Source organism: Panthera pardus, unplaced genomic scaffold, assembly GCF_024362965.1.
Source record: "Panthera pardus isolate Hobbes unplaced genomic scaffold, ASM2436296v1 HiC_scaffold_22, whole genome shotgun sequence".
In the NCBI taxonomy this organism is placed as follows: domain Eukaryota; kingdom Metazoa; phylum Chordata; class Mammalia; order Carnivora; family Felidae; genus Panthera; species Panthera pardus.
In genome coordinates this window covers 46,560,847-46,574,467 of record NW_026526788.1, presented here as the reverse complement: position 1 = coordinate 46,574,467, position 13,621 = coordinate 46,560,847, and the positions used below count along the sequence as shown (strand labels likewise).

The 13,621-nt window shown below is 53.6% G+C and overlaps 1 protein-coding gene across 7 annotated transcripts in view; it reads right to left on the bottom strand.

Annotated features, from left to right (window-relative positions):
- The window catches only part of CUNH10orf71 (chromosome unknown C10orf71 homolog), a 29,115-nt gene that overhangs the window by 12,996 nt on the left and 2,498 nt on the right, over positions 1-13,621 (bottom strand). The window contains exons 1-2 of one of the 7 annotated variants that reach the window (XM_053909690.1): positions 13,326-13,584; positions 10,941-11,042 (exon numbers count right to left, since the gene is read on the bottom strand). The exons of 3 other annotated variants lie outside the window; for them this stretch is intronic. The gene's annotated coding sequence lies outside the window, so the exon portion shown is untranslated. Of the gene's footprint in view, positions 1-1,157; positions 1,267-10,940; positions 11,043-13,325; positions 13,585-13,621 lie in introns of those variants that run through there. 3 more of the 7 variants (XM_053909689.1, XM_053909687.1, XM_053909688.1) reach the window with 3 other exon arrangements.

Below are 13,621 nucleotides of genomic sequence, written 5' to 3'. Positions count from 1 at the left end.
CGAACCATCGTGCACTGGAATATGCCGACTTCTGCAGATACAGTTTCCTCTCTTCTGGTCCCTTACAAATGCCTCTGCGCGACCCCAAAGGCCCTCTTGGTGGCAGAGCTGGGGCTCTCCCCATGCTCGCCTCTCTCCAGGCCTGCCGTGCGCTGATGAAGGAGCAGTAGGCCCAGGTGACTCTTGGCTTGGCTCCTTGGAGTCCTACTCTCGCTGCCGGCCATGTCTCTTTGTGTCCCCCGGCCACCGACTGCTGACTGCTTCCTCCTCAGCTCTCCTCTTCCTTGTAGAGTTTTTTTTTTTTTTTTAACGGCTTTATTCCACTTCATCTGCTGTAAATCCATCTTTCCAACAAGGTCTTGAGCTCCTTGGAGTGAGAGCCCCGACCTGCTTCGTCTTTGACTGAGAGGATCGCCGGTGCATGGTGGTCACTCGGCACTGTTTTCAGCTGCTGCAGCTGAACGCGCTTCCTGGCTCGTAAGGGTGTGAGGACAGAGGCTTGCTGCAAGTGTGTGGTGTGGTTGCAGGAGGGCCGAAAGCTCTGCCACCCCGCGGTCTCCTCGCCTCCCACCGGGCTCCTGGCTGGAGCCCGCCCAGGCCTGAGACGGACGACACACAGCCCGACTTCTGCTGGTCTGTCCCAGGCAGTGTGGACAGGAAGTGGCTGGAGGAGGGGGCTCATACCCCTCGCCCTCTGCACACCCTTCTCCAGACGCCCTACATACCGCTACTCATCCCAGCCCCATGGCTGAAGAATGGTTGGGATATTTTGTATCAGAGTTCTCCGTAAAATTAATCATCACATACTTCAGTTAAAAACACATGTTCATTGTTTATCTGAAATTCAAATTTCACAGGACATCCTGTTTTTTATCTGGCAACCCGAGGTCCTCACGACTTTTGGAACCCAGAGCGGGTCACCCTCGGCGGAGGCCAACGCAGTGAGTCAATACAGGATGACTCATGTCTGCACGTCACCCTGCAGTTCGGGACACATGTGTTTGATTCCCATCATCTCTATGAGGTGGGGTGAGCGGGCCTGAACTGTCACCATTTTCTAGGTGGAGAAGGAAAGACACAGAGAGGTGCAGAACGTTGTTCGGTGTCACACAGCCTGTAAAGAAGAGAACCAAGGCTGGGATTCAGCTCAGGCTCACCATCACTCCACGCCTCCTCCAGGAAGCAGTCTTGACCCTCTGGTCCCTGGGCTCGGGCGCAGATGGGCGTGTCTTGGGCTCGTGGGCTGCAGTTCAAGGGGGGATGGAGGGCCGGGATGGAGAAGAGGAGGGTTTTTGTTTCTCATCACCTCCCACGGATCTTCTCAGCTCCAGTTTTCGTGAGAACCACAGGAATGGACGTGCTGATTCAGCTGGTGAGCAGAGGTCCTCCCTATCGGGGAAGGCAGACGGCAGGCAGGTTCGGGTGGGCCTTGCAGAGCCGGGAGGGATGCTCTCCAGCTGCTAAGAAGGCCGTTTCGTTCTCCTCTGGTTCCTGTCTTTGCACAGGAAGCCATTGGGGTTTGCTTTGCTGCTGGGTTTGACCACTTGCCTGTAGTGTGGTTTTTCTGAGCCCTGGCTCTTTGGGTGGATTTAATTACCTTAATTGAATGGTGTTTTCACTTCTCAGCAAAGCGGAAGCAGGAAGCTGGTGGAGAGGACAGGGGTTAGCTTTATCACACCCAGAAGGCCCTAACAAATTGGAATTGATTCTTCTTGGTATTCTTTCTGGGTGGTTTTTTGAGATGTTGAGGTAGGCATGCCTTGAGGAGCAGTTCAGCGTAGCAAACACGACAGCCCCCTGTCTGTGTGCTCACGGGCCCTGTTCTAGTCTGTGAATGCACAGACGGCCCACAGGCAGCCTTTCCCACCCACCCCACACCAGGCCATTGCCTTGCTCTGGACCCCTGCCCAGAGCCAAGCTCTTTGACCTCCCTGTGCCATTGCCAACAGCCCTCCCACTTGGCAGTTTCTGAGAGAACGCCCTTGTCTACATCGTATATTTTACAAGGTGAACGAGGGTGGCAAAATCGACTTCCTCAGTTGGGGTCCTTCAGAAGGGGGAGCAGGGCACATGCCTGTGATCACTCATTCCTCACTAAAACCCATGATCCCGCACCTTACAGGTGAGGGAATTGAGGCTACCTGGGTTACTCGCTGTGTCCTGGGGAGTGCTGGAGCTGGGATTGCGAATCTTTTCTCCAGGGCCCTGCTTCCTGGCCCCATGATGATTCCTCCTCGGCTATCCCCAGTGTGATGATTGCTCTGTCCTTTTAACTTTTGGAAATTAGAAATTTCAAGGTCATTACATTGTGCCGGAAGAAAACATGGGCTCTCATAAAGCAAACTTGAAGGTCTTTCGTGCAATCATTCGCTTCACAACTATCCCCAGAGCCCTACTGTGTGCCACCCTGTTCTGGAGCTGGGGATACGGCGGTGGTAGGACTGACCTGGGCTCTGCCATGTGGGACTCAGGTGAATCTCCACGGACACGGGGCCACATATACCTCAGATTGCCTCAGATTGGCTTCCATTGGGCAGGGTCTCTCATGCATGGAAAATGCAACTTTGATTTGTACACGGGTCATTGTGCATCTGGTTTGGCCATTTTGGTTCCACTGGTCTGGAGTGAGCAGGGTAAGAGGGTGGGCCTACATCCTGGCCTGGTTGAATGGCCCCAGCCTAGGAACTAGACCTGGAAAAACAAAGGCTCTCAGACTGACCCCACTCTCTTGTGCCCTGGGAGAGGACAAGCCTGGCTTCTTCCAGCCCTAAGAATACAGTGTACAGGAATGCACCAGGGGCCCCAACGGCAGCACTGGCCTGGCCCGTGTCTGAATCTTCCCTGAATCGCATCACATGTGTGAGGGGTTTTCAAGCCCTGCAACATGTAGGAGTCCAGGAATCGCAGGGAATGTGGCTGGAGGAACCAGCTTGGCCAGGCTCGTTGGACTCACAGAGCCAGTTGTGAGCAGGTGATCACAGCTACTGTGGGCATTCTGCTGCGCTCAGGACATAGCAAGGGAGGAGAGAGGCTTTCTCCCTGGAGCTCAGCTCAGTCTGAATCGCATTTCCTTCCTAGGTCACCAGTCTGCCGTGTCTGGACGGGACATTTCCTCAGGGGCCTCTGAGCATTACCCATGTCTGCAGCTAGAGGTCAGGGAGCCTGGCATAAGGAAGGCCAGCCCTGGTCTGAGTTCCCCACATGCCCAGTGGAGCTCCCAGTCGCAGGATAATGGGGGAGAAGCAAGATAGAGAGGCCAGGGGAGGAACGAGAGAGGTGGAGAGAGGGGCTGAGTTCAAAGACCCAGCAACTTGACCCTGCTGGCTCCTGTTTTGTTCCCTGGTTGTGTGACCGGGGGGCTGAGTAATGTTTAACAACTGGCTGTCCGGGGCAAAGTTCCTGCTTTGTAGCACCGGCTGATTTCAGTGGCTGACACCCAACTGCTGACCCAGTATTGTGGCAGTTGGTCTGACATACAGATAGTGGACCATCCCATGTACGGGGGCTCCGGGAGCCTCTGGATTCTCACTTTGATAAGGATCCTTGGGCAGGGGTCTCGCAGCCCTGCTTCTGACCATTTCTGGTGGCCGGCCACTGTCGGGGAACACTCCTTGGAGTTCCCAGTGGCCAGATGTGCTAGACTCAGCCAGAGCTGTTTTTGGACACCCCCTTCCACCAGCAAGGAGATCAGGTCTGGCATCGCTGGGCTTTGAGAAGCGGATCCACCAGGTGCTCTCGGCAGATGGCCTCAGTGGACAGACCAAACCTGAACTCCAGGGGCTATACTGACCATCAGGCCAGGGCAGGGCAGTCTCTGGAAGGGGGACACACAGCTCTTTCAGAAACACAGGGGCCACCAAAATGGTGGGTCCACCTGGGTCTGGTCCAGGCTCTGGTGCCCGTCTACATGCCCTGGGTATGGCCTCGGCTAAATTACAGCAAGTCTTTGAGCCTCAGTTTTCTCATCTGTAAAATGGAGCCAATGTTATGCACCTGTGTATAAATAACGGGGGTTCTCAACCTTGGCACTATTGACTTTGCTGAAGTGCCCTGGGGCAGATTCGGCACTGGCTGAGAACTGCTGTTGTGGAATCAAGGAGAAAACATTAGCCCAGCCACTGGAACATCATTTGTTCGTTCATTCGTTCATACATTCATTCATTCATACCTTCCACATCTCCAAGAACATCTTGCCCTGAATTCTGGCAACGGTAGGAATTAAAATGAGCTAGCAATTGAATAGGCAGTTCTAGACAGTAGAAAGAGCTGCAGGCCTGGTACCAGGGCAGGGTTGTTCTTGAGCAAGTCACTTAACTTCTACCTATTTGCAAAAAATAAGAAACGAACCTGGCTCTGCCCACCCCCTTTGGGCTGCTCCCCACGCTGGAGGGAGCTGAGGAAAGAAAGGGTCCTGAAATTGGTCCCTGAGGCAGTCACTACCTGAGTCCCCAGGTGATTAGTGCCACCCGACTCCCCAGGTCCTGGGTCCTTCCCCGGCCAGGGGGACACCGCCCCAGGAAGAGGCCCAGTGAGCCCCAGCCACCACAGAACTGTGTTTTACCTTCTGGTCACTGGGCGTGAAGGGAGCTATGTGCGTGCCTTTCTCATGTCTCCCAAGAGTGGAGGTTTTTGACAACTGCTTGTTTTTCACTCAACACAGAGTAGGAAATACACTTCCCTCGCAGCACAGAACCTGCTCAGAGATGTATACAGTTGACCTTTGAGCAACATGGGTCCGCTTATACGCGGCTTTTTCCATAAATACAGTACAGTACCATACATGTGTTTTCTTTTCCTTATGCTTTTCTTAATAACATTTTCTTTTTTCTAGCTTCTTTTATTGTAATAATAGAGTACAGGCTATATATGTATTCGATTGTTTATGTTATCAGTAGTTAAGTTCTGGGGGAGTCAAAATACACGGATTTTTGACTGCGTGGGGTGGACATTGGTGCCCCACACCGCCTCGTTATTCGAGGGCCAACTGCAGATCAAGGAAAATTCAGGAAGCAAAATTCACTCTGCTTATCTGTGCTACTCTGATACCTTCTGTTCTATCTTTCTATTTAAAATTTTTTTTTTAACGTTTTATTTATTTTTGAGACAGAGAGAGACAGAGCATGAACGGGGAGGGGCAGAGAGAGAGAGGGAGACACAGAATCGGAAGCAGGCTCCAGGCTCTGAGCCATCAGCCCAGAGCCCGACGCGGGGCTCGAACTCACGGACCTCGAGATCGTGACCTGAGCTGAAGTCGGCCGCCCAACCGACTGAGCCACCCAGGCGCCCCTCTATCCTTCTATTTAAAAAAAACCCTATTTGCAATTTGGTAAGTGATTTTTATACCCAATAATGAGTTCTGATCTGCAGTGTGTTTTATAAACTACTCTGGATCAGTAATTTCAGGCATTCCTGGTTAGGCTCAATTGTAGTGATGTTGGGTCTTCCTTTGGATGGAGAGGTGGGGAGCTGAGGCGCTTGCCCTGCCTGCAAGGTCTGCCCAGATGCATGTGGGGGAGGGGAGGAGACCATCTCAGGTGGTGGGTTTACAGGCCAGGCCTTGCCCTTGCTTCGGCGCTGTGTCCCCAGTCCCTGCACAGTGCCTGGCCTTTGTCAAAGGAGCAAATGAATCAATGAATAAGAGACATCCCCCTGTACTAAGTGCCTGGCATAAGACAAGTACTTCATATACCCCAATATTATTGATTAATGTTTATTATTATGTAATTAATATTTGCAACAACCTTGAAAAGCGGCAATTGCTCTTGTTCTTTACAGAGGAGGAACCTGGAGTCTAGAGGGGTTTACTGCCTGAGGGTGTGGGGTTTGAACCCAAGGCTGTTGGGAAGGAGAGGGTGCCTACAACCGGCATTTAAAGGGGGTTCCTCCAGGAGCTTCTGAAATGCCTCATGGAAACTGAGGAGTTCTGCTCAGTACCATCACACCCCTGGCCACCCGCAGCCCCCACTCTCCTGGTTCTTGCCCTCAGATCTCCTAGGAGCTCATCTCATGACCTTGGGTCATAGGATGTCCTATCGCCAGCACCCCATCACACCTGAGATTCTGTGTATGGTGCAAAGGCCGTGAAAGCCTGCCCTGCCCCTTACTGGCAAGCGTGGCTCTCTGGTTATGAGCTGTGGAGTCAGGCACACTTGGGACAAGTTGTTCGATGTTTCTGAGCCTCAGTCTCATTCTCATAGGCTAGGGCTGATGGGGAGGGACACCCAGCAGCCTGGGACTCACAGAAGTCCCTATGGCTCATGAAGTGGGTCTTGCAGGGAGAAATGATTATACCCAATAACCTGAACTCCACCTTGGGGAGCCTTGTCCAGAGAGGAGGCCCCTTCAGTGGCTCCCAGAGAAAAAAACACTTGGATTTGTTGGGAGGAGGGTGTCTCTCAGCACCCATCCTGTCTCCAGCTGCTGGGAAGAGAACCAGGAAATTTGGGAGAGGGCACCCCATTAAAGCATCCCTGGAGCATTCCAGGTTTGGGCAGGAGAGGAGGTTCTGGGCAGGGCACCCAGACCATGGGGCCAGTGGTGCTGCAGCATTCACCCATCTGTAAATCGGAGCCATGGGGCTGGGTGGCAGAGGCAGAGAAGCTGGGAGAGCCTTCTGTGAGCATCAGCACCCTCCTGGACAGTTCCAGTCGTCTGCCCCATTTATGCAGCTCCTGCTACCCACCACATACTTGGTATCCGCGGTCTTGCTCGGTGGTCACAACCAGAGGCAAGCTAGGCAGGGTTCATGCCAAAGGAATCTGAGGTGGCAAAATTGAGGGTCAGAGAGGTTGAGGAACTTGGTCAAGGTCACACAGCGAGAGAACACCAGAGTTGGGATTCAGACTCAGGTGTCTGTGCTACATGACTCTGCCCTTCCTATGCAGCCAAGGCAGAGAGAGTCTTTGGGTTTCTGGGGGCCTCCATCTGCCATGGTGTCCATGCAGGGTGGGGAGTGGCAGCAAGCTTCTCTCTTAGCACCTTCTCTTCTACCTTCTACGGCCCCCCTCTTCCCATCAGGGAGCATCTGCTTTGGCAAAGCTAGACCTGGCTGTCCTTCAGGGAGCATACTGGAGGGTGCCGTATTCCCTGTCCCTGCACAGCCAGGAAGGCATGACTTTATGGGATGGGGGAGGGGCCTTGCCTGGAGAATCAGGAAGTCTTAAACCCAGGAATTCCTAAACCCCTAAACCCCATGCGCGCGCACACACACACGTATACACACACACCAGAGCCTGGCTGTCCCTGGCCTTCTCGTTTCCTGCTGGAGGTTGGAAGTAGATGGCAGACGCCTGTTTGGTAGATGACAGCTGTCCTTTCTCCCAGGGGCGTGGCAGTGGAGAGCCCAGCTCCTCCAGGGAAGGAGAGACAACTTCCTTGCCATGAGGGACTGACAACCATCCCGCCTTCTTCATGGAATCCCTCATGGGATGCTTTACAGTGGCAAGAAAAAGAATTCAGATGTGGCCACCCAGGTTATCCTTCTAAACATGAACCCTGAAGAATGTTCTTCAGACAAAGTTATTTAAAACCACAGCTCCAGTGGATGTGAAAAGATCAGCTTCTTGGAGCATTTCCTACCATGTTCGAGAACAACGTGGGGACCTTGTCCCCTTTCCTTCCCTAAGGCAGGGGTCCTTCTCAGGGCCCCAGAAGGCTTGTTGGAGTGCTGGGCCCCACCCGGGAGATGTCGACTCGGGAGGTGGGGGTGGGGGTGGGGCACTGGGGATGCTGGTGCTGCTGGTCTTGGGACCACACTAGGGGCACCGCTGCCCTAAGCTGGAGGCTGTGCCCCTTTCTGGGAGGTTTTGTTGATAAGTCATAGCTCTTGGGCCACTTGGGCCACATGGGTGTCAACCATTGAGGTTTGGACTGCGTATGCCTCGCTCTAGGCCCGGCTCTGGGGAGGCTGTGCCTGTGTGGGGTGCAGAGATGAATCAGAAACACTACCCTCCTCAAGGGACCATCACCTGTGAGGGGAGAGCAGGCAGAGGTGAGTGTGAGCTGCCCGTCCAGGAGGTGGAAAGAAAGAGGTCTTACCAGGCGGGGCTTGCATGCAGGCAGCCGCGAGAAAGCTTTGGCTGCCAGTGTGTGTGTGAGCACCCACCCGGGTCCCTCCTGGGCACACAGCAGAGGGTAGTGGAAAGTGCCCGAGATTTAGAGTCAGACCAGGGCTCTCCTTTCCTAGTCCTGTGTGACCTCGACAAGTTACCTCCCCTCTCTGAGCCTCCGACCCTTCATCTGCAACAATAGCTACCTCACTGGGTGGTTGTGAAGGGCAGGGGTGAAAACATATCAAGAGCCCCGAGGACACTTACGCAGCATAAGGACTCAATACATGGAAGCTACCGCCACTGAGATCTTGGGCTTTTGAAAGCACAGAGAAGGAATCCTCTATCTACCACTGCGTAACACCCGCCAACAGGATTGCTGAGTGCATTAAATGAACATGTGTGTGTAAAGCACATAGTAGGTGCTCACTAAATGCCAGCTGGCATCATTTCTAATCTCCAGAGGGGGGCAATATAACATAATGGGAAGGGCAGACACTGATGCCAGGCCCCCTTGGACATGGCTCCTGGTTATGGCAGCTGTGAGTGGCCCTCCGCGAATTATAAACCCTGTTTGTGCCTCAGTTTCCTCATCTGTAAAATGAAACTAACAGTAGTACTTGCCTCATGGGGTCGTTGTGAGGACCCAGTGAATTCACGTCTGTGAGGTGGCTGGCAGCTAGGAACGATCTGTAAATGTCGCTATCACCCCCACCACGCATCCTGCCTAACCTAGGGCCGGGACATGGTGGTCAGTAGGACAACATTGCCTTTGCCCAACGTAAAAGGGAGAGAGAAGCAAGGCAGTGACTGACCAGCGTGCCCAGGGGGCTTCCCTGTCCTGGGATCCACCCCCAGGTGTGCTCTCTCTGCCTGGTTTCTCTGCCTTAGTAAACCACTCCGCTCCCTCATTCTTAGACTGGATCTTGGCTGACCTTGCACAGCATTGGCGCTTGTAGGGTGTTCCCCTTAAACAGCGCGTCTGCAGCTCTTGGGCAGGCCCCCAAAGCAATTTGGGGAAACCTTCCACGCTCAATGACAATTTGGATTCCCGCCCTTGCCCTTGAGATTTAAATTAAGATGAGGCAAATTTACATTAGGTAAAATCAAGTATAGTTTTAACCTCCTTTCTCCCCCTCGGGAGGGGCTGGTGGGGCAGAGCAGGGCGTCCTGGCTGATGATGGTGTGCACGGAGTGGTCCAGATGCTGCCCACGTTGCCGTGTGGGTGGGAACATCACTTCCCTCTGGGGCTGAGTCCTCCACCCCACGTGCTAAAAGGTGCACAGACCCAGGACACAATATGGTATGAGAGGGAAGGTAATAATGACGTGTGAGTGTCCAGTGGTCACTGTGAGGATGGGTCAGTCCTCCATGGTGCCAGCTGCTCTACAGCCGAGCAATGAACATGAATCAGCTGAGCCCTGGCTCATTGGGGTTTCTCTTTCGTGACCTCTGGAAGGAAAAGATCCAAGTTGCAGTTTAAGCAGGAGAGAAAAAAATTGACAAAGAGGGCAGTTGCAGAAACAGTTGGTAGTCCCATTTTACAGAGGAGGAAGTTGAGGCCCAGGGGCTTGCTAAGAAAGGTGGAGCCAGACTGAATCTAGATTTGCCCCACCCCAAAGCCCCTGCTGAGCACCTCCAGCAGGGCTGCTCGGAGTAGCAGGGAACTTCTGAGGCTCTAAGGGAGGAGCCTGTCTGGGCTGAAGGGCTTCTCTGAGGAAGGTTTTGACTCTGGTAAGTGGACTGGCCTCCTCTTGAGACTCATTTGGATGTGGAAAAGACATGGGCTTTGGACTCGGGTCCCAGGTTTGCATCTCAGCACCTTATTAGCTGTGCATCCTGGGACAAGTTACCGAACCTCTCTAAGCTTTGCAAAGGGGATCCTGAAACCTACCATACTGGGCGACCTTGGCAGCAAAACCCGGACAATCTTTGTAAGTGCTTTGCATGTGGGAGGAAGGCAGCCAGGGATGAAAATGGTGGGCGCCCAGGGAGAGAAGTCATTCACAGCTGGCGGGTTTAGCCCAGCGGGTTTGAATTCTGACCCCTTGACCTCCGCGGCCTTTAGGCTTGATCTGCCTCAGAGAAGGGCCGACAGGGCCAGGTGAGGGACCAGCTAGTGGTCCTGCATGTGGCCAGGCTGCCCCAGGAGATGGCAGACCAAGGGGAGGCTCCAGCATGACCTGGCTGTTGCAGGCGGGGCTCAGGGGCACGAGGCCTGAAACGAGCCTCCACAGTCAGCAGGGAGTGCGGAAAGCACTGGGCCACTCAAGCAAATCTCGGTTTCCTCTCCCCCTTGCCTTCCGTCAGCTTCAGGTGAAGGCTTGCAATCCCTCCGTTAGCTCAGCCTTGTAGCCTTGCGTAAGCTCAAGCCCATCCTGGAAGGGGCTCCTGAGGGACAGAAGGGGCCAACTGAGGCAGGCACCAGCATCCAGGCTATGGAGCCCCCGGGCTCTTGCAGGCACCTCTGTGGGATTTGGAAGCTCTTCTAGGCCCTAGGCGCCTGCATTGTGCTCATCCTCTCTGGGCCAGAGCCTTAAGGGACCACCACGCAGAGAACAGAGGACACGGGGAAGGTGTCCTCACTTTCACGTGCCGTGGTCCAGAAAGGTCCCTTGCCCTTTCCTACTAGGAAAGGGAGGTCTGTCTGTCAAGTCCTGGGGAGAAAGCCACATTGGTTGACCCTCTTGCTGTCAGATTCCCATTCTGACTGCCGTCAAGCTCTCCAAGGCTGACGGATGCAGGCTTGGAAAGGAATGCACTGGGCACCAAGCGGTCTTCTGTCTCCCACCTGAGAACCGAGGTCAGCCGACAACTGCTTTGCCTCCACCTTGAACAGGAGACGTGCAGCCCCCTCCAGGGAACGCGCCCTAATGATACCGATGACTTACGTTGGGGGTGACACATCTCAGCGGTGCTCCACGTTCTCCACGTACCTTGATGGATCCCCTGTCCTCTCCCCCTCCATCTGTCCTCACTAGCTTGTGCAACCCCTGGGAACCAAGTAGAAATGAAGAGGTATTTGGGGTCCTCTCGACTCACTGAACGAAACATACAATCGAGTTGTAGGGTTACAGACTGGCTGGCTTCGGTGAAATGTGGTTTAAACCCTCAAATGGAAATAAAACCAAGACCTTGTGTAGCCTGTTGGGAAATGTCAGCTCTGATGTCTCCGTGAGGGCCACCTTTCTCTTGAAGCCCTTTGCATCTCTCCAGCAACCCTGCACAGACGGGGTGAAATCCCAAGAGCCAGTGAGGAAGATGGCCCAGCCCTGTCTCCACTGGCTGGCAGGTTTCAGTTACTGAGATTTCTGGCATAGGCTGGAGGAAAAGGGCTATTTCCAGACTCGGGGCTTCCCCTTTCTGTAAGGGTCTCTAAGGCTTCTTTAGGGTCAGGAACAAAGAAGCAGAAGATGCCAAGACACTTGCCTGCACACTGGTGAAAAGACACCGAGGTGGGTGCATTCACCTTCTGAGGACTGGTAGCCTTCTGTAGCCTTCCCTGCCTCCTCCCCACACCCCTTCTCCCCAGGTTTCCGGGGGATCCAAGCCCCTGTTTCCAGGACCCAACATCCCACCAGCCCTCTTCCTCCCAGTAGACACAGTTGCTCCCATCCCAACTGGCTTCTGGTCACCAAACAGCAGGCACAATTGTTCTCCTCCCAAAGACCCAGGGGCAGAAACACGCTGGACTCGGGTCACCCGGAGGTGTCTATTTATAAACCATCCTGATAAGCACAATCTGCCCTGCTCAGCCCAGGCCACACTCCACAGCAAAGCTAACCTCCCAATGGTAAACTGAACATTTTCTTTACCAGCCAGACTGGAAAAACCAGCCCTGAGGAGGGGCTGGGGCTCCAGAGCTGGCCACTGGTCCTGAAGGGTCGGTCCAGCTTACAGGCTGTTTTAACAGCTGGAAATTTCCCTGCTTTTTTCTTGGTGTGGGTACCAGATCAGCCCATCTCAGGAGTGTTCTCATACAGCAGGGGTCAGCAAACTTTTTCTGTAAAGGGCCGCATAGTAAATGTTTTCCTCGTTGCTGGCCATATGGCCTCAGCCTTGGTAGCCATGGGCAAAATGGAAATGAACAAGTGTGGCTGTGTGCCAATAAAACTTTATTTACAAACCGGGTGTCTGGCCCACAGCCGTGGTTTACCAACCACTGTTGTAGAGGAAGCTGGAATGCTGGCAAATTAAACATGTGTTTAATCTACTTTCCAGGATTCTTATACTTATAGTCTTTAAAACTATTACTTCAAATAGAGTTCATTATAATTGGGTTAGATGCATTGAGAGAAATGGCCTATAATTTAGTTTCAAAAAATAACTTGTATTTACTAGAGGAGTTTTAGGTTAACAGCAAAACTGAGCAATTTAGTGAAAGGTATAGAGAATTCTCATATACTCTGTGCCTGCCCCCCCCCCCCCCCATATACATGGCCTCATCCATGATCAACATCCATGGGAGGGGTTTATAATCCTAAATAATAATTTTAAAAAAAATTTTAATGTTTATTTATTCTTGAGAGAGAGACAGACAGAGACAGAGTGTGAGTGGGGGAGGGTCAGAGAGAGAGGAAGACACAGAATCTGAAGCAGGCTCCAGGCTCTGAGCTGTCAGTGCAGAGCCCGACGTGGGGCTCGAACTCACAAACCGTGAGATCATGACCTGAGCTGAAGTCGGACGCTTAACCGACTGAGCCACCCAGGCGCCCCTAATTAATAATTTTTGAAGGCTGTCTAGTTTTCCACACAGATTCAGTATTTACTCTCCTCAGCGATCAATTCTTCCTCCGGAGAAAAGAGAGATATGACTTTAAACATGGCCAAGCGTGAGTCTGGTCAAGGACCCCCAGGGTGTGGGAGAACACTGTGGGGGTTTCCACGTTCGGGAGACACATACTCTCAGAGTCCACGGGCCAGAAACGTCCCAGTGAACACTCGTCCTGGCCACGCATGACCTGGGTTCATCCACAGGCTTGTGCCTGCTCAACCCTGCGAGAGCAAAGTGCCCAGACATACGCACGTAAGGACGAAGTCACACACATCCATCTGCACCCTGAACGGTGTACCCCTCATGGTCCACACAGAAATCCAGCACCCCGCTGAGAACCTCAGCCCCCAGCGTGCCCTTCCCACTCACACCGCCCTGCCCGGCGCCCGGACACAGAGCTCCAGCCCCGACGGTGCCGGTGGCCCAGAGCAAATGTCCCTGCTGCGGGGAGCGTGAGCCTCCCTGCCCACGCCGAGAAACCAGACAAGTGTCTGCGCCCTACCTTCCGCTCTCCGCGTGTCCCAGCTGCTTGCTCTCCGGCCTCCCCAGGAACGGGGGACAACCCTGACTCTTCCAGCAGCCCGGCTCTGCCCGGCAGCCGGAACTTCTTCCCTCGTTCGCTGGCTGCCCAAAGACGAGAGGGCCACGGATGCAAGACCCAGACCTCTTATCTTTTTCACAAACCTGCCCACCTGAGGAAAATCAGTGGCCAGAAGTTGTCCAGCCACTGGAAGTTCATGAAGTGTGCCTACATAGAGACCCAGCCGGGGGAAACCAAATGGTGTTCTTGGTGGGGAA